Source organism: Rissa tridactyla, chromosome 1, assembly GCF_028500815.1.
Source record: "Rissa tridactyla isolate bRisTri1 chromosome 1, bRisTri1.patW.cur.20221130, whole genome shotgun sequence".
NCBI lineage: Eukaryota > Metazoa > Chordata > Aves > Charadriiformes > Laridae > Rissa > Rissa tridactyla.
The window spans coordinates 45743918-45762352 of record NC_071466.1 but is presented as its reverse complement, the minus strand read 5'-3'; the positions used below and the strand labels follow the sequence as shown (position 1 = coordinate 45762352).

The 18435-nt window shown below is 35.2% G+C and overlaps 1 protein-coding gene across 2 annotated transcripts in view; it reads left to right on the top strand.

Annotated features, from left to right (window-relative positions):
* KLHL1 (kelch like family member 1) overlaps positions 1 to 18435 on the top strand; it is a 236761-nt gene that overhangs the window by 44178 nt on the left and 174148 nt on the right. The window lies entirely within an intron of this gene.

The window sequence follows — 18435 nt, the reverse complement described above, 5'->3', positions numbered from 1 at the left end:
ACACTTTTTAAGAAAATTACATTTGATGCAGAGAGAGTATATAACGGCAAGCATAGCCATTGTAAGTCAGGCTTTTTTAGAGTTTTGGTGTTCTGATGGTGTTTTTGGGATGAGATTCTTTCAGACAAGCACAGCTAGAATAAGCTTGAATAAGCACAAGTGACTGGCCTAGGTATTTTGTTTGTTGTTTTTTTTTTTTCCCCAGCATAACATGTACCTTTGAAATAACCTGTGTTGATTTGTTGTCCATTGTTGTGTTTTAAATAAGAAAGGTCTTTCCCGAGGAATGAGTCGTGTTTTGCAGTCAGTTGCAATTACATGTTATGATTGGGAGATTTCATGTCATTGTAGGATAAATGAATCCCTCTTTTTGACAGTGAGAAAAAAGATTATGTCAAGCACAATGGAAAAGATTCAATAAAATATGATTTCTTGGAAATCTGTGGCCTATCAATAGCATAACGCATACTTGACAGATGTCAAAATACAACAGCCAAGAAACAGAAATTAGCATGCATGCACATTTTAACATTTTTTTATGTTAATTATTAGCGTGCATGCACAATTTAGCATATTAACATTTTAAATTTAATACTCCATCATAGCAAAACTTGGCAGAAATCAAAATCATCATCAGGTGTAGTTCATTAAGAAGAGTCAGCTCATACATAACTATACTTAATTTTGTGGTATATATTAAGTAACAATTGCAATTATCCAGCAAAAATTTACTAATGCTTTATTTTGGTCACACACAGTCTACAGGGAAGATATACAGGTTCATTGCCATGTTTACTCATAGCTCTTGTTTTAGTTTCTGGCTACTAAAGTGTAAAGATAATTAATATTATGATTGTCAAAGTAATTTGGAAATAGAGATATTCTACTCCACTGTAACGCAAATCAAAAAGTACAGGTGTGCTGCCTTAATCTTTCATTAGCGAGAAGTTAAAGATCTTCATCAACTAAGAAACATCTCCATCTCGTCTGGAATTTACTGATGTGGGGTAAAGATTATTGAATTTTCACTGAAAGAGCCAGTGTTTTATTGAGAAGCCATGAAAGAAATGCATAATCAAGTAATTATTGTTAACATGGCTTCTTGTTAAAAAAAAATATTGCATGGTGTAAAGGTGCAGACAATTTATCTTCACTTTGGAATAAGAAGATTGGAGGAAACCTTTGTGTCTGTTTTGCAGCATTCCTAATGAAACCTGAGGCATGCTCATACCTATTGATTTATCTGCTAAGTTTGTGTATGTTAAGTTGCTCAGGTATAGGAAAAAAGCTGACAATAAAACTCTCTTAGCCTACAGATACCTTTATGCAAGAGACTAAGCTATAACATTGCCTAATTGTCACAAGTGTCGGAGCATGAGTAGGATAGTTTGACTTATTTCAGTTGTAAAGCCTTTTTATGCAAGTTGGATTTTTAAGTGACAACTAAATGAAATTAATTCCACAATTAAGGTCTCTGTGACTGCACATTGTGTAAACTACTCATCTCAGGCAGCAATTTCACCAGTGAAAAAATGTCACAGCTATATCATTCATAGAGGCAGATTAGTAATTATGGCATTAATGCCTTCTCTTTCTCTTATAGCTGCCAAAAATATGGAAACATTCAATCATGACTGGAGATGTAATCTCAACCAAATAAAGATATATGACAGCAGATAATGCTTGTGATAGCTAATGAATATTAGCTGTTGAATTAAATAAATAATGAACCTACCAAGGCAGTGCACAGGACTAAAAAGGCATCTATACCACTTATAGAGCTATTTAAACTATTTCAGACTGGAGCAGTTAAATATAGTTTGGGTTGTGGGTTTTTTCTTTTCGTTTCTCCCGCTTTTTACAAATTTTTTAAAACTAATGGCAAGATTTCCTTTTACATATAATTTTTTTTCTTCCTCTCCTCCCCCACCCACCAACTCCTCCCAACTTCTAATATGGAAGAGTACTCTGGTGGCAAAAATTGTGCCACACACCAACAAACACTGAAGAGCTAAATCCACCATTTCGTATTTGCTGAAATCAGATTGCCCTAGAGCAATACAAATTTAAGTCCAGAAGTGAATAGACCCAATGACTTTACAGATTAAGAGATTTCTCAATGATAGCCTAGGCTGACACACTCATTTGGGCCCTGTATGAATCATGGTGAGTCCAGGCATGAAATTATGACTGGTTTTGTTGCTCAGACATTGTAATAAATGCAGTTTTATAAAAGTTATGTCTGTGGCTCGACTAGACTTACAGTGATTGAAGAAAAATCTTACTTGAGCCTCAGTATTGCTGTTCTATTGATTACCATGCTTGGTTTGTTGAAAAAGCAATTTTTATGTAATTCTGTGTATCTTGTATATTTAGAACAACTGTTTTTCATCACCACTTCGACGATTGTGAAGGTGTACTAGAAAACACAGGTGAAGCCAGTATATATGCATAATTTCTAGTGGGAGGTGTCCCTGCCCATGGCAGGGGGGTTGGAACTAGATGATCTTTAAGGTCCCTTCCAACCCGAACAGTTCTATGATCCTATGATAACTTCCATGTAAACTAATGGAGTATGAATCTAAAAGACTATAGTACCTAATTGTTTTAATTCTTCCTGATTTTTGGCTGTTTAAGCCCAGAAGGAAGTTGGGAGTAGCTTCCTCAAGAAAGTCATAGAAGACATGGTCTTTGCAGTAGGCAAGGTTTTCTCTACCTTCGGGTTCACGTGGAGTAACAGTGCCACTATATTCCTAGAACTTCGCTTATCTAAGTAACATTACTTTCATCTAAATAGGCTTTAAAATGTCATTTTCCATTAAATTCAGGTAACTTCTACATTATTTTTTAGTTTATAAGATAATTTAAGTTGCCTCTATACATTTTATTTTTTTTTTTTAATGCACTCAGAAGTTTGCGGCTGTATTTGCATTTTATCCAAAGAATGGCAAAAAATTGTTGAAAATCTTTGTTTTTTTTCTAATCTGGTGGTGCAGTTGTAGGCAGTGTTACAGATATTTTTAAAGAAGCTTTATTAGAAGTACATATTGCTATTCTCTATATTAATTTTCACCTTTCCAATGAATATTAGATAGATCAAGAAAGACTAAGTTAGAATATTCAAATGTAATATATTTTAATATCTGGTATTGTGATGAGAGTAACATTCCTGACTAACAATTGTCTAAGATATTATTGCACTTTTTCAGATCTTTTTCTTTTAATAAGTTGTATAACCAGAGAAGTAATTAAAGATATATTCTACAATCAGTGGTAATTTTTAAGTATGTTTCCACATGTGTTGATTTTGATGGATATCACATTAATTATGTTGAATGAATAACCCTTGATAAAACTATGTAATTGATTCCTGAATTATCTGAAGAGGTTGAGAAATTATTCGGAATTTGGCTTTAGTAATCGTATCTTGATGCTATTTGATAGCTTTATAAAGGTCGCAGGGGTTCTTGGAGATGTAATCTTTTCAATCCATTTTTTAATAACTGATATGAACTTTAAATTTTTGTCTTTTCAAATATAGCTGAACTAGAATTTTGGTTTTATCCCAAAGTTAAAGAAATATATGAGTAGGAAAAGAAATCTGCCAAATCACAGGTCTTAACTACTATTTGAATAATAATATAATTCACAGCTACACTATTCTGTATAGACTGAGATTGATTCAGATAATCAGGGAATGGAAGGCTCAGCAAATTAGTCTGTATGCACTGAAATTAGCTTGGCATTTGAAGGCACACACTCAGAAAGCAAAAGCAAGCACATTTAATAACAAAAAAATCAAGTAGACTTTATGGTTGAGTAGGCAGGCACTTTTTGAGATGCAAACAGTGACAGTATAGATTAGCCTGGTTTATAACAAGCCTGGATAAAATAAATCTTATTCTAGCCATTACTTCTTAATTTTGAAGTGGTATGGGCTTCACTGAAACTAGTTGTAAGTACATGCTTAAAATTCTATAGACCTGAAAAACTGAAGGATTACACATTTTATTACAGAAATAGGGATTTTTAAAACTTTTTAAAAGTTCATGAATATTCCATATGGAGTAAAAGTAAAAGATAGCCAGGAAATCATTGCTGGCATTCTTTAAAGATGGCCTGAGACAGTAAGGCAATTTGTGCAATTTCTTTTATGTCCTCACTCATCAAAGATATGCAAAAGATGTAGATGATAGTTTTTATTTCTATATGTATGACCTGCAGTTTGTTTCGCTTGTCTTCTGTCTAAATAAAAAGTGGGAAAGAAAACAATGAGAACAGCCTCAAAGAAATTGATGTGATATGATAGCCTAAGAAAAACATCAGAAACATAAGCAGGAATCTTAGTGTTGTCAAAAAATACCACTGAAGACCCCTCTTCACATACACCAGCGTTGCATTAAATTGAATATAGATATAAACATAGTTCAGAAGTATAGAAATTCCTTTTTTCATCTCTGGTGCTCAGTTGCCAAAGGAGACTTTGATGCTGCAATGTGAAGTACCAGAATGCCTAAATATTGGGTATCTACAATTAAAAAAATAGCTGTGTTCCTTAAATGTTTAATGAAAAAGGCGAAGTACCACAAAGTGAGAGTTCTCATAAACTGGTCAATGTAGGGCAGGTGAGGAAAAGAAATGCTTTTCTTTAAATCTTGCATTTCTCCACATGTACTCCTGTAAGTACCTTCATGTGTGTGGCAGTCACAGGCAAGAGTGTTTCACCCCTATATCTCTTTAAAGAAGTTAAACATTCATGTCTGTTGTAATACCTTTGCATATGCCCTGTGCAAAATGCCTGATTACAAGGGTCTGGCTTCTCTGTGCTTTTTGCAGTTGCCTCTGTGGTCAGAGCACTCATGCTCTGGACTTGACTCCTCCTCTGCCTGTGGAGGGGAAAGTCTTTGGGGTCTACAGACTCATCTGTAGAGGAGAAAGAGAGTGAAAGTGTCTCAGCTACTTCATCTTTCAAGAGCAATTAAGCCAAAGGAAGAGGGGTACAAAGAATTAACTTGCCTTTAATGGAACAAAAATCTGAATTCTGGGTTTTGCTTTTAAATTTGTGTCACGCTTTGGATAAAATATGTAAAAAAAAATCTTTAAATCACAAACAGTAATGTGGAAAAAAAAATCATGTTTTTTCTGTTCTGTAAGATAAGCACAAATTATGTCACAGGTTCTTTAGCTTTCTCTGCTTGATTTCAGCTTCTATAGATAGTAATTTCACAAATACTGTGGTATTAATATACACAGTATATTATATAATAACAGTATTAATGGCTATGTTTTTGTGCTACCATGCATGTGTATGAAAAATTTATTAGACCTCTTTCATATTGAAGACACTATGAAGAACATAGCTTGGGTACATGAAGGGTTAATGAGTGGTAGCTGTTATGGAATACGTAGTCCCTAACTGCTTGCCAGGATTGTAGTGATCCTGTAGTGTAAAAGCTGAATCTGTCAAATTCATCTTAGACAGGATTCACGAAATTGCCAATCTTAATTGCTGTTTTCGAGATCAGCAAAAAATGTATTGACACTTCAAAACAGTGTGGCAAAACGGCCTATGATTTATTCCTTTATTTGAGACGTGTCTTTCCCACTGGTTTACAGATGCAGGCAGGCATGTCAGGACCATGATGTTCGTGAGCATCACCGAAAGATATGTGACACTCAACAGGTCTGTTACAAGCAGCAGGAAAACATTGTATTCTGCTTGATACTGAATACCGTGCAAGCTTCCTGAAAGCTTGTCTTGCAACAGGGCATGGGTTGAAGCCTCATGCATACAGCTTACTGAATGGGGGGTGAGGGTGCCTGCATGTGTGTTGTGATCTCCCACCTCACCAAGTGCAGTATTTAATTGAACTGGTATTTTAAACTGGGATTTTTAAAGATTCAGCTTGCCGTGGTCTTTGGCATGATTTCCATTGCAGTCACTCCACAGCATTCTACCTATGCTGTGGAATATCAGCGCATAATACAGTAACAAAGTGAAATTTTATTGAAAAGTATGCTAAATACAATAGCAGTAGACTTGCTTGTCCTTTTTTGTATGCCACTACCATCATTCACATATATGATTTCTGTTTGCATAAAGTGACTATATCATAAATTAAATGCTGGAAGAAAATGTCTCAATAAAAGAGAGATCTGCATCCTTGTATATATTTGTGCACACCGTCCGAATGAGTAACTGTGTCAGCTAATTTACTTAGTTTATCCGTACACATATGGCCATTTCTCATGACAAGATAGCTAACACATGACACCCGCATCTTGCAGGCATAATGCAAGCCATCCATTCAGAAAATACAGCACTGTTGTAAGCACTGCAAGCACAGTTCTGGAGCCCCTACTACAAGAGAGGCGTGGACGTGCTGGAACGTGTCCAGAGAAGGGCCATGAGGATGATCATAGGGCTGGAGCACCTCTCTTATGAGGACGGACTGAGAGAGCTGGGGTTGTTCAGTCTGGAGAAAAGAAGGCTCCGAGGAGACCTTATAGTGGCCTACCAGTATCTTAAGGGGGCCGACAAGAAAGCTGGTGAGGGACTTTTTAGGATGTCGGGTAATGGTAGGACTGGAGGGAATGGATTAAAACTTGAGATGGGTCGATTCAGACGGGACGTTAGGAGGAAGTTCTTCGCCATGAGGGTGGTGAGACACTGGAACAGGTTGCCCAGAGAGGTGTTGGAAGCCCCATCACTGGAAGTTTTTAAGGCCAGGCTGGATGGGGCTCTGAGCAACCTGATCTAGTGGGAGGTGTCCCTGCCCATGGCAGGGGGGTTGGAACTAGATGATCTTTGAAGTCCCTTCCAACCCTGACAATTCTATGATTCTATGGTTCTAAGAAAGGAAATGAAAGCTGTAAAGGGATTGGCTGGGGCTGGGGTGGAGAGCCTGTCTCCTGTCACATAGCACGGAGTGCGTCCTGCACCTCTTCTCTTTTTTTCTCTATTTTTTCTTTTTTTTTTCTTTTTTTTTTTCCTTTTTTTTCTCCTCCTTCTCTTTTTTAGCCATCCCACTAGTAAATCCAGCACTACTCTTATAATCTGAAGTTGCATTATTCCTGCAGTAGTTATGGGACTAACATAGAAGAGGGCTGCTATGTTAGTGGCACTGGCATTGGTTTTATGAAGTTTATGAAGTGGCAGTTGTTGGAGAATTACACACCACTGATAGCAGCAACGAGCGGATTTACAGGCAGAGACGCCTGAAAGATATGGGAGTTTCCCCTCCATTACATTAGAGGAGTCTTCTGTCTGTTGTTTGCTTCAGCAGTTTCTGAATGTACAGTCTTCAGTGCCTGTATTTGTAAAATTCTCATTTTGTATGGAAGTATGTACATAAATGATGGGCAGTGATAAAATCACAAGTTATTTTATGTACATTACTTCTGAATTAAAATGCAAGCTGATGTCAGCTCCTTGTTTTACTTAAGTCCAAAACCATCTTCTTTATTTGCTCTGCCTAAGTTAAAGTGAGTTCAAAATTCTACTCATTTATGTTTTTATCATGTATCTATAGGGATTCTGTATAGGGAAGTAAACTATTTAATATTTATTATGTTAATGATAAAAATCAGAAAAGCAAGTCAATACAATACAGTTGCATTTATCATAATATTTTTTATGATGTGAAATAATAGAACTATCAGTGAATGTTATTTTGTATGGCCAGTTAACAATATTTTGTTAAGGTCCTATTATCAAAGACAGTTAATGTCTTTTAATTTCTAGCCTTTCACCTTGGTATTTTTTTGTATTCTCTCTCTTCACTTACTTGACTTAAAGTCACAGAGTGAAAGTCTGTTATCTATGACTAAGTAAATCTGAATAATAAAATAATAAAAAAGTTGCAATGAATAAAGATTATGTTTTAAGAATTATTCTGAAATGCTCAGCATAATTTCTCATTTATTAAATGAACCAAAGTTAGCTCATCCACATTAATTTTAATACTGCTGGTTTTTCTCTGCAAAAGTTTTTACCACCCACCAAAATATCAATTCCTAAAAAAAAATAACCTTTCAATTGTAACTTAACCTCACCAGAAGCTTTTTTTTTTTTTGTGAGAAACACAGCTGGTACCTGGCATATGACCTGTGTCTGTAGACCTGGAAGGATAGTGTCTCCAGCTGCTCACGTTTTTTTTCCCTTCTACAAAGGGTACTAAGACAGACTGTGCATAAAAATATCCGTTCACACTTATCTTCAGGCTCAAACTCAGTCCATTTTTTTATAGCTGAGTTATAAAGTGCCAACACGTTTGGCATTTGCCATCTGGTGAAAGGTGGTATTGGGGAATTATTGTCATGATATAGGCAAACCATTTTGGTATATTGTGTTTGACTACTTAAGTAATTCAAAAAGGCTCAGTACATATCATCATCTGGAATAAGCCATCATAACAACTGAACATCAAGGAGACTGTGAAAGTCTGTGCTTCGTGAGAACGCGGAGTCTGTGTCTTTGCTAGTGCTGCTCAGCTGATAGTGTGTGGTGGTACACAATATGGTGTCATAAATTTCTTGAACTATCAAGAAAGGAAAGGGAATCACCTCTCTCTCATTTCCAGTATGGCATCTGCTTTTTGGTTTTCTTCCTGCCCCTATCTGCTTATTGCTGCTTCTCAGACAGAGGAATGAGTAGTTGCCATGAGCGCTTCGCATGTACAAGAAGGCAGGAAAATACATCTCCAACCTGTCACATTTAACTACTCAGGCCAGTAGCATTAGCCTCCTTTACAACAGTCTTTACCCTTTGTCTCAGACTTCTCAGCTAATAACTCCCACTACAAATGCCACAGCAGACACAAAGTCCTTTCTCCTGCAGCTTAAACCTTGCTGGTGGCTTTGTCTGCCATGAACAGCTACTTCATGAACTTTGGTTATTTGCCTACACTTATTAATGCATAGGATCAAAGAATGTGGAGAATCTATTTTAAAGGAATTAATGTAAATTATTTATGAAAAAAAAGAATAAAAATAAACTACAGAAAATTACATGTACGACACAAACAATGCAGAAAGGATATAATTCTGGTTTTACATTTTAGAAATGGGAGGGCCAGCTTTTACAGGGAAGTAGAGGTTAGGTTAAAACAGCAGTTTCGAACTTCTGACTCATAATAATCTTTTTCATTCAACTTTTGGTTGTTAGAAATGTGGAATCATATCTTCTAGAAAATATTTAACCAACGTATTAAAAAAGTTTTATGATGAAAATCTGTCTTCATAATGGAGACAGTGTTTCCCTATTGCATTACCGATTGGGTAATTAAAGTATGAATGTACTGTGAATCCATTACAAATGCTTGATGCCTGTGATGAACGCAGGATGCTTTCCTGTTTAATGTATTTATCTGACATAAGAGGCTTAGAAGACCATAAATCAAATTTATTCTATTTTGAATAACAGGAAGTAAGTAGTCTCACTAATATAAGGGATTTAATTTGTGCAGTGGCACTTATTTACTATTCCTATGTGGAGTCAAAATCTTCATTAGCTGAAAATGCATGGTGAATGAGTGCAATGATTTTGGTGGGGCTGGGGAAGGAAAGACAGCCTGTCTGAAGAAGTAGTAACCGTACTCCTGGTCTGAGGCTAAGCTGGTTCCTTGCAGTAGGAATTTTGTCTGCTTCTCCAATAGTAAAAGGAAAGAGGGAAGGAAAGCAGAGCAGCTGGGTTGTGGTTTAATGAACTAGGGTCCCTTGAGTCTTGAGCTAGAAACAGAGAAGAACTACTGACAATGACTTAAGGAAAGCTGGTTGTGCTTCTCAGTTGTTCTCCACTGGCATATGTATTTAAAAATTGAGGTCTCCTGTGACATCTTTCCTCGTTTCTGTTTTCAAGAAGAACGGCTTGCCTCCCTTCAGGAGCCTGATTCATTTTGTAGATTTATATGCACCTAGCATCTGCTTGCGGGGCTTTATACTCGTCTGTTTCCTCTATCCTCCAAGACACAAAAAAAAAAATTCAGATAGCAAGATCTGCATATGACAAAAAGCTCTGTTAGCAACATGAATGTGGAAAATACACTAGTAAGTTTCTGAGTCATTAAAATATGACTATGTGTAGTTAGGAGAAATGTATGTTCATTTAAGTTAATCATTGGCTTTCCAAGAAGAGCTGGAACAAACTGCTCCCTCTATGTGGGCATGCAAAGCTGAAAAAGCAGTGGATGAACAATTAGCTGTGGGTGGGAGAGAGCGGTCCAGCAGATAGTCGGCATCGTTTCTCTGTTGTTGCATAGCAAGACTGTTTAGAGGCAGAATAGGTCAAAGATATGGAAAAAAAGTGTAATTTGTCAAGGAAGTATGAAGGCTGTTAACTCATGACAATAGTTTGTAGCAGTACAATTAGTAGTATAGCTGTCAGGTGCCTGGTGTGACTGGGATGATGAACGTTAAAAAGTCAGATCTTCAAAAGTTTGCTCTGGATTTGAGAAAATGGTGGGAACTTGAAATAAGGTTTATAAAAGGGTCATCTGTATGTTGAATGAGTTTCAGAAAGGATAATGAGACTGATTTGAGATATGAAAGAGTTTTCCAGTGTATTATATTGCAAGAAATTCTCAGCTACATTTCAAAGACATCTTAAAAATCAATGTACAAATTTGGAAAATAAATGCATGCTTTTTTTTTTTTTTTTTTACCCTATGAAAATTAATAAAGTAGATTTAAAAAAAAAAGAAAAAGGTACTGTCTTGCTATAATTGATGGAGGGTATGCAAAACACAGATCCTGTGAGGCACCTCAGCTATCAGGAGAAAGGAAAAAAGTTTTATTTTCTGGTATCTATTATTTGTTAGTCATGATTTGGAGATTTTGGATTTGCTAGGGAAAATAGAAACAGTACAAAATGTTTTACTGTTGTATGGTGCAGGGTGCATGGTCTCTTTCTGCCTTTTGCCATTGCAAAGGCTCTCAGCCACCAGACCTTTCTTTCTTTCTTTACTCTTCCCCTGTTCCAGTCAGGCCTTTTGCAATGGACCAAGGAATCAGACTTTCCAGTCTGCACTTACCTGAGTGATTTGACATTTTTTACATATATTACCTGATAAATTTCCATTGTAATGGAACCACTGTTTCCTTTCAATAGTTTTATTACTATGTTGTCTCTTCTTGTGGTTTTGGTTTATTTTTTTTTCTGAATGGCATCTCATTTGAAGCAAAATCATTAACCTTCTAACTGACATCACATATATACATGGACATTATTGAAAGTGAATATCAAGGTCACTTACAAATACTTGTAATTAATACTTACAATAAATAAAAAATTATAATTACAATTGTTAAGATAAACATACAGTTATTCTTTCCAGTCAGAGAGGATTTGAAGAAAGATAACTTTTAAAATACCATTTGTTTGTTAAAATCTGAAAGAATATATGAACCAGTCATCTCCTTATACGAATAAAATCAGGTGTCTCAAGAGATGTTAAAATGAGATCTGACATTCTTAAATTAAAAAAGAAACACACCAAAAAACTTTAAGAGCAATGTGAATAAATTAACATATGCGAGAAGCGAAGTCAGTTTTGCAAACTTGCTATTTAATGAAAGCATGCTTGTTTGGGAATTTTGCATAACTCGAGCAAAACCAGTTGTAACATGTTGGTTTTTTTTACTCAAAGGGGTATACAAAATGGGTATTTTGTCAGTAATGGCACCATCTCTGTCTGGACTACCTTTCATTTTATACCTCTCAGAATAGCTACTTGGGAAAGTAATCGCACCCAGTAGTAGCACGGCTCTGGCGTTTTTCATTGGGGAACATCGATATCAGAATACTTTAATGTGTTACATCTTCACAAAAATGTAATATATAAAGTTTTTCATACATGGATAAAACTGAAAACAAAGCTTTTCTTAAGAGAGAAATATTTATGTACACCTTTTCAGACAGTTTATAGGTATAATGTAAAACAATGATATCAAAATGAAACTTCCTAACCTTGTCAAACAAGAGCATTACAATGTTGCAATTTTCTGTCTATGGGGGAAAAAAAAAACACTATCCCATAACCCCTCCCACTTTTTTCTTAATTTTTTAAAAAAAGTTTACATATATTTACTTTTTCTGCAAATAATATTTTATGTATTTTATGCTATTTTATAATTTTTTTCCAAAGTTTAATGACAGTCTATTCATATCTGTGGATCCTCAAACTCAAACTTTATTTGGAAATTCCATTTTTTGACTATCAGTCAAGACTGCATTAGACTGCTGAGTCCATTTGGTTGTTCATCTGTGGAAGAGCATCTAAATTTCTGTGAGCTCTAAGTATTGGAGAGAGAAGCTGGAAGTAAAATTGCCAGAAGGTAGAGAACAGTATTGGTAGGCAGCTACTGGAAGTACTACTGATGGGTAAGCAAAAACGTAGGTAGCTTTTAAGAATGGACATAAATGTCTGTGGATAAAGAAGAGAAGAAATAGGAAAAGTCTGAAGTAATTGTTTAGAAGACTGTAGAGGATAAAAGGTGAGAAAGTGAGAAGAGATAAAGGATCAATTTAACACAATACTTAAACAAACAAACTCCCTAACAGTTTAAGTGGTTCCAAGGGCATAGAGCATAGGACAAACTCATGTCATTAATAACAATACATTCTGGAAAAATGGGGGAGGACTGAAGGGAAGATAGAGCATTTGTCAATAATTTAACTGAATTCAGTAAATAGTTTCTTGCTAAATCATGAGATTTTTCACTAACTGTTCATTAATTTAATTAGTTTTCTTTAACTTTTTATTTAAAAAAAAAGGCAAAAATAATAAATTTTTAAAATAGCTAAAACCCAAGTATTTCAGGAGCCTACAGAATCCTTACATATGTTGATTTCTCGCCACTGCCATTAAAGAGGTCTATGCTTGTAGCTTAGGTTAGATAATTAACTGGTGAAGGGCTATAGATAAGAAAAAATCCAACTGAGAGTATTTTGAACTGAAGCAAAACAAGAGTCTTGCTTTGTATGTTTTATTAGTAACCTGGAAAAATCACGGTTTGAGCAAACCCTTCTGCCATCTTCTGCTTTTTTTTCTGTCAGCTAATAAACAAGGAAAATATTTCTTCTCTATAGAAGCAGTTTAATATAGCACAGTGGTCCCTTCTTATTGTTCTTCTGTTTCTGAAGGGCTGCTCTATTTGTCTGAGGTCACGCGATAAACTGGTAGCTAATATTTTGTTTATTGAGGCTGGTAATATTCTTAAGGTGCACAGACACACAGAACAACAATGGAATCATGCCTATTTTCGCTAGGCACACAGAGGTCCTATTGACAGAATTTTGCCTTATAGTGTCCAAAGAATAAATTACATTACAAGTAGTTTGATCCCCAAATTACCTTTGGGAGGATATACCATTGTAAATTATACAGATTTATCTGTATAATTATGCAAATTATGCAGATTTATCTATAGAACAAGAACAACATGTTTATAATATGCACTGGACTCCATTTAAAAAGATTTGTTTTTTTACATAGAAAATGAATCTCTGAGACAGCAATAATATATCTCCAAGCTGCACTGATGTGACTAAAAATTCCTATTTGATATTCAGATTATTTTTTTGTCTGGCACTTCTACCTAACTTTGTCTTTATAAAACAAATTTATAACAACCCGCTGAAACTCTGGGGAGAGCCTTCAGTTGCAGATATAATTGCTGGTAGTGGTGTGAAAAGCATACCTTTTGATCACAAGTAGAACTGCCGCCCTGCTGTTCCTGTAAGAAAATGGTTTAAAGTCTCTATAAAACTCTCTCGCATTTTTGTGAGTGATCACTAATGAGAGCCATGACTTTTGACAGTCCATCTTTATAAGTGTAGTTGTGCAGGTTATTGATTTCTAAGCGTTCAATGAGCAACTTTTAGAGAACGAATTGTGTTAAGACTTTTTTCAGTCTTACATATGGAATATTTCTTATATGCTTTTGCAAGCTATAAATAGAAAAAAATAGTTTTTTCACTGAAAAGCTGGACATACTTTGTTTCTTGATTATATACTTCAGCTATGTACCCAGTAATATACACTGTTACATTGACATTGTTTTGGATAAGTTTGCATGATCAATCCTGCATAAGTGAAGAGTGAAAAAAAGTTAAATCCAGCAGGATTTTCTATTCCAGCAACAATGAAGTTACATGACATTTTCTGATTAAAAAGCTCTTTATTTTAGGGCAGGGCTTCAGTAGAAGGTATGAGAAATATATTCCTATTGAGTATGTAAAATACCTCAGTACTCTATAAAATACTCTGCTGCTGTTTTCTGTACCTCTATGACTATAATTTCCAGAATGGAAACCGTTTCTAAATCTAAGCTTCTCTTTATTCTGAGAAATGCACTACAGTTTCAAGTCACATGAATTCTCTCACCTCTATTTCAGAGTACCTTTTTTCTTTTCCTTTTGAAATTTTTTCAGGGTATGGTTTTAAGTACTGACGTTTGCTATTGCTGTTTTCAAACCTTTCCAGCTCAGGAGTGGCAGTTTTACTAATTACTTTCCCGTTTCCTGAGAAGAAGGACACAGGTAGCTAAAACTGTATGTGAGGTCCCTTTTTTCCTAGCATTTTCTCTTTAACTGCCGACAGCATTACTGTAAACTAAGAGTTTTCATTTCTCTATTCTTTATGCTGTAGCTCATTTCTGTGTAAAGTCAGTGAGCAAAAATCATGTCTGTTCATAAGAATGAGCAAGTGTACAAGGTACAGGGGATGGCCTACCCTACCTGTAGTTGTAGGGTACTAACTAGTCTGTCCACAATGTCTTCTGAGGATTAATCTGTGTTTGTCTTGACACACAAACCCAATACATAGTTGAATAAATCTAATCTTGAATAAAAAGGCCAAAATTGTCCCTAGGAGACCTTTGGCTGGAGTGCCTTTTCCTTCTTACTTACAGTGGGCTACCATAAGGACTTATTTAAAGGCTTGTTAAATTGAGGGGAGAGTCTGTACCCAACTTCACGGGGTTTTTACTGCTGTTTTACCTGTTTTTTCAAAGAAGTTAGGAGCAGGTAAAAGGTGATAAGAGAGTAGCACCCTTGTTCAAATCAAAGTGCTTTTTCTAGGAAAAGAGGAGCACTGTGGAGTCAGATATTGTATATCCTCAGAGTTAAGCTTTTATTTCTATTTAGACTGTTTTAAGATCCGTAAGGTCTCAAAGGCCTAATTTTCTCATCAACACTTTTGGACTCTTCTTAAAGCATTTCTCTTTTGAGGACAGCATGGTATTCTTAACACTGAAAACTGAAAGTTGCTTGGGTGGATTTTTTCCTTTTTCTTTGTTTGGTTCGGTTTGTTTGGTTTTTTTGTTTTGTTTTGTGTTTTGTTTTTTTTTTCCCCGTATGCAAAATGCATCCTGGTTTGCCATTTCATAGAGAAATATTTGAGATTTTTGGTTTTTTGCAATATTGATAATTTTTGTGAGCCTTCTAGTTTTCTTATCTACCTTCAGTATCATTATAATAATCTTGTGAGAGGCTTGATTTCCCTATTTCTGTACTATTAACTGCACCGTTTAAAGATAAAGAGTGTTCTAGACTAAACAACACCTGAATGTTTGAAATTCCCACACTATTATCAGGTTTTGCACTTGCTGACTGAGAAAGATTATGGAAAAAGCCTATCTGGAGTCTGTCCTGTTCACTGATTACAGGGTTTTGAGGTACAGAAGTGCTAAAAAGGATTTTGAAAGGTTCAGGGAATCTTCAGGTGAATTTGTACTGGAGTTCCTGCAGAATTCACCCGACAGGCATCTCACTGCAATATGTGGTTCAGGTTGCCTGCACCTAAGCAAAAACAATATATGCAAGCAGAAAGTGTTATTTTCACTTTGCTAATTTGTCATAAGTACCTATACATGCCTTTCATGAGCTGGTAGAAAATAGCTGGTATTTGCTGGCTGAAGCTCTTTTAACTAATTTCTATTTTAACAAGCTGCTGACTGAATTTAAAGCATCGATTATGCAGACAAGGCATTTGTAATCAAACTGAGGTAACTCCTGAATAGGATAAGTAGCAGACTTTTTATCTGGGCTTTTTTTAGAAAATAAATAAAAGATTAGCTTATTGTCTTCTACTAAGCTTTTTACTTGCCAGTTTTCAGGATAATAGTTTATCCTGGGCCTTCAGGGCTTGTGTTTGAGTAGTGATTTAATGACTTGCTAAGTGACAGATAATGCTGATGATTTGAAGGTAGAAAGCATTGATAAAAAGGGTAAGCAGCAAAGAGGGCAAAATTTGTGGCAAACACTGTCTAGTCATTCAAGAAAAAGATAGACTAAGCTCATTTCAGCCCAATCTAACTTTATAAATTCATAAATTCATGAATTTAAACTCATAAATTCATAAATTCAGTCAAGGTATTTCTTTTTTTCTGACCGGAAAAGTGCAGCATGTTTTCAATAGTTAAGAAGAGGCAGGACTAGTACCATATCTGTTCAAATGTAAACTGATTTAGACCTAAGTTCTGAATTAACAAACAATATGAATCCATTCAGAATTGTTGTTGTTGTCACTTCTGAATTCCCCTGAGAAGGGAAGAAATGTGCCGGTTTAACCCTAGCAACCTCGTTTATTAGGCACTGATTTATTTCTTGTGAATTACTTGTCATTCTAATTCTTCAGCAATAAAACTGAAGAAGTCTGTGTAGGGCTACAATCAAACTGAGGGGGGGAAAAAAAAAGAAATAAAAAAGCTGAAATATCTATCCACTATCCATACCAATGAGCTTAGCTCCATCATTACAATTTTATGTGAAAGTATTTGTTGATCATCCAAAGACAGGAAAATAGACTTGGATTTCTGATCGACATGGTTGGCAGTCCAGGTTGGATCAGAACACACAAACAGATTATGTCACTCACAGAATTAATATGTTTGTTTTATCCTTTATGAGGAGTTTGCAAGAGGTAGCTAGCATAAACTACTCAACTGTATAACAAGATTGAATATAACAGAATTAAGGAAATTTGCCTTTCTAAATCACCAATTCATAACTGTTTCTGTTGAGAAATTATGGTTAATAAAATTTTGCTAGCTCAATTTCCTGTAGACAGGCTCACACATATTGTAACCTTACCAGCATACAAACAGCAATATTGATTAATTTAAACCAGTTGATGATTTCTCGGGATCCAATTTAATGCTGCACAAGTGATGTTACTGTGGGTAATAATTTTAAAAGGTTACTCATTCTAGTAAGTTACTACCTGAATATAGCACAGAACAGATGGCAGAGTGCAATACAAAGGTAACTGAGTTGGTTCTCTGTAAAATTATCTGCAGGCCACCTTCAATTATGCAAGCTTCCAGCTACTTTAAAGGAATGGCTGAATCCTAGCAACTACTGTGACAGAAAGATGGACCAGCTTCTCCTCCTTTCCCCTGTGGACCTTGTAAAATGACTGTAGGAGAGTGTGTGGAACACTTTTGGACAAAAACTAATTCAAAAGTAAATCACTAGAATATGTTAGAAGGAAATACTATTTTTCTGAAGCATATTATAGTCTACCAAGAGTCAGTAAAAATACTAAAGTATTTTTCTTTTTTTTTTTAAGATAACTGTCTTTCATTTTAATAACTGATTTTTTTTATTAGTGTCTTTATGTGCTTTTCAATTTTTTCCAGCACCAGGAGTGCAGACTATGTTATCTTAATTAATATCGTTCTTAGAATATAGTACCTACCAAGTTCAAACCTCATATAATGAAACCGTTGCATTATTACTGTGAATTATCAAATTACTTATGTGTTCCTTAATATTTATCTTTCAACAGAACATGCATAAAATGAGATTGGTTTGAATTAATTGATAATATCGTTTGATACTCTGGACTAAATTATATTCTCTGATGCTCTTCTATTGATTATGTAAGCTGTTTTGTATAGATCTAGTTGAAGTAAAAACAATATCAGCTTCATCTATGAAATCCTTTGTTTTCAGCACCACAAGATATATAAGATCTTATAGCTTTCATTTGAAACAATCTCATTACATATTTGTAACAGAAGAGGGTATCATCTGTGTTGTGAATTATTTGGAACCACTAACATTAGTTTCCTCGAGGGCTAATACATTTTCTTTTTTTCAGTAAAGGTCTGAACCAGTAATACTGAACAGAGTAAATCTGAAATAGGAATATATGGCTATATATATTGAAAATATATTTGCATTTTTCTCCTGTTTCTTTTTTTTTTTTTTACCCCTGATATTTTGATTACAGACATCATTATGTTTGTAGGGTAAATTCACTTTGTATTCATGAGCCTTTTGGCTCCTGAAGAGTAGGTATGCAATTTATCATTGTGGAAATATTCCCAATTCATTACAAATCAAGTCAATTAGAGTTTTATTTTCCTTTCACAGGTGGTGTAAAATGAATGGGAATTTAAAGAAGTGAATTAGAATAGGCACTCTTAGAA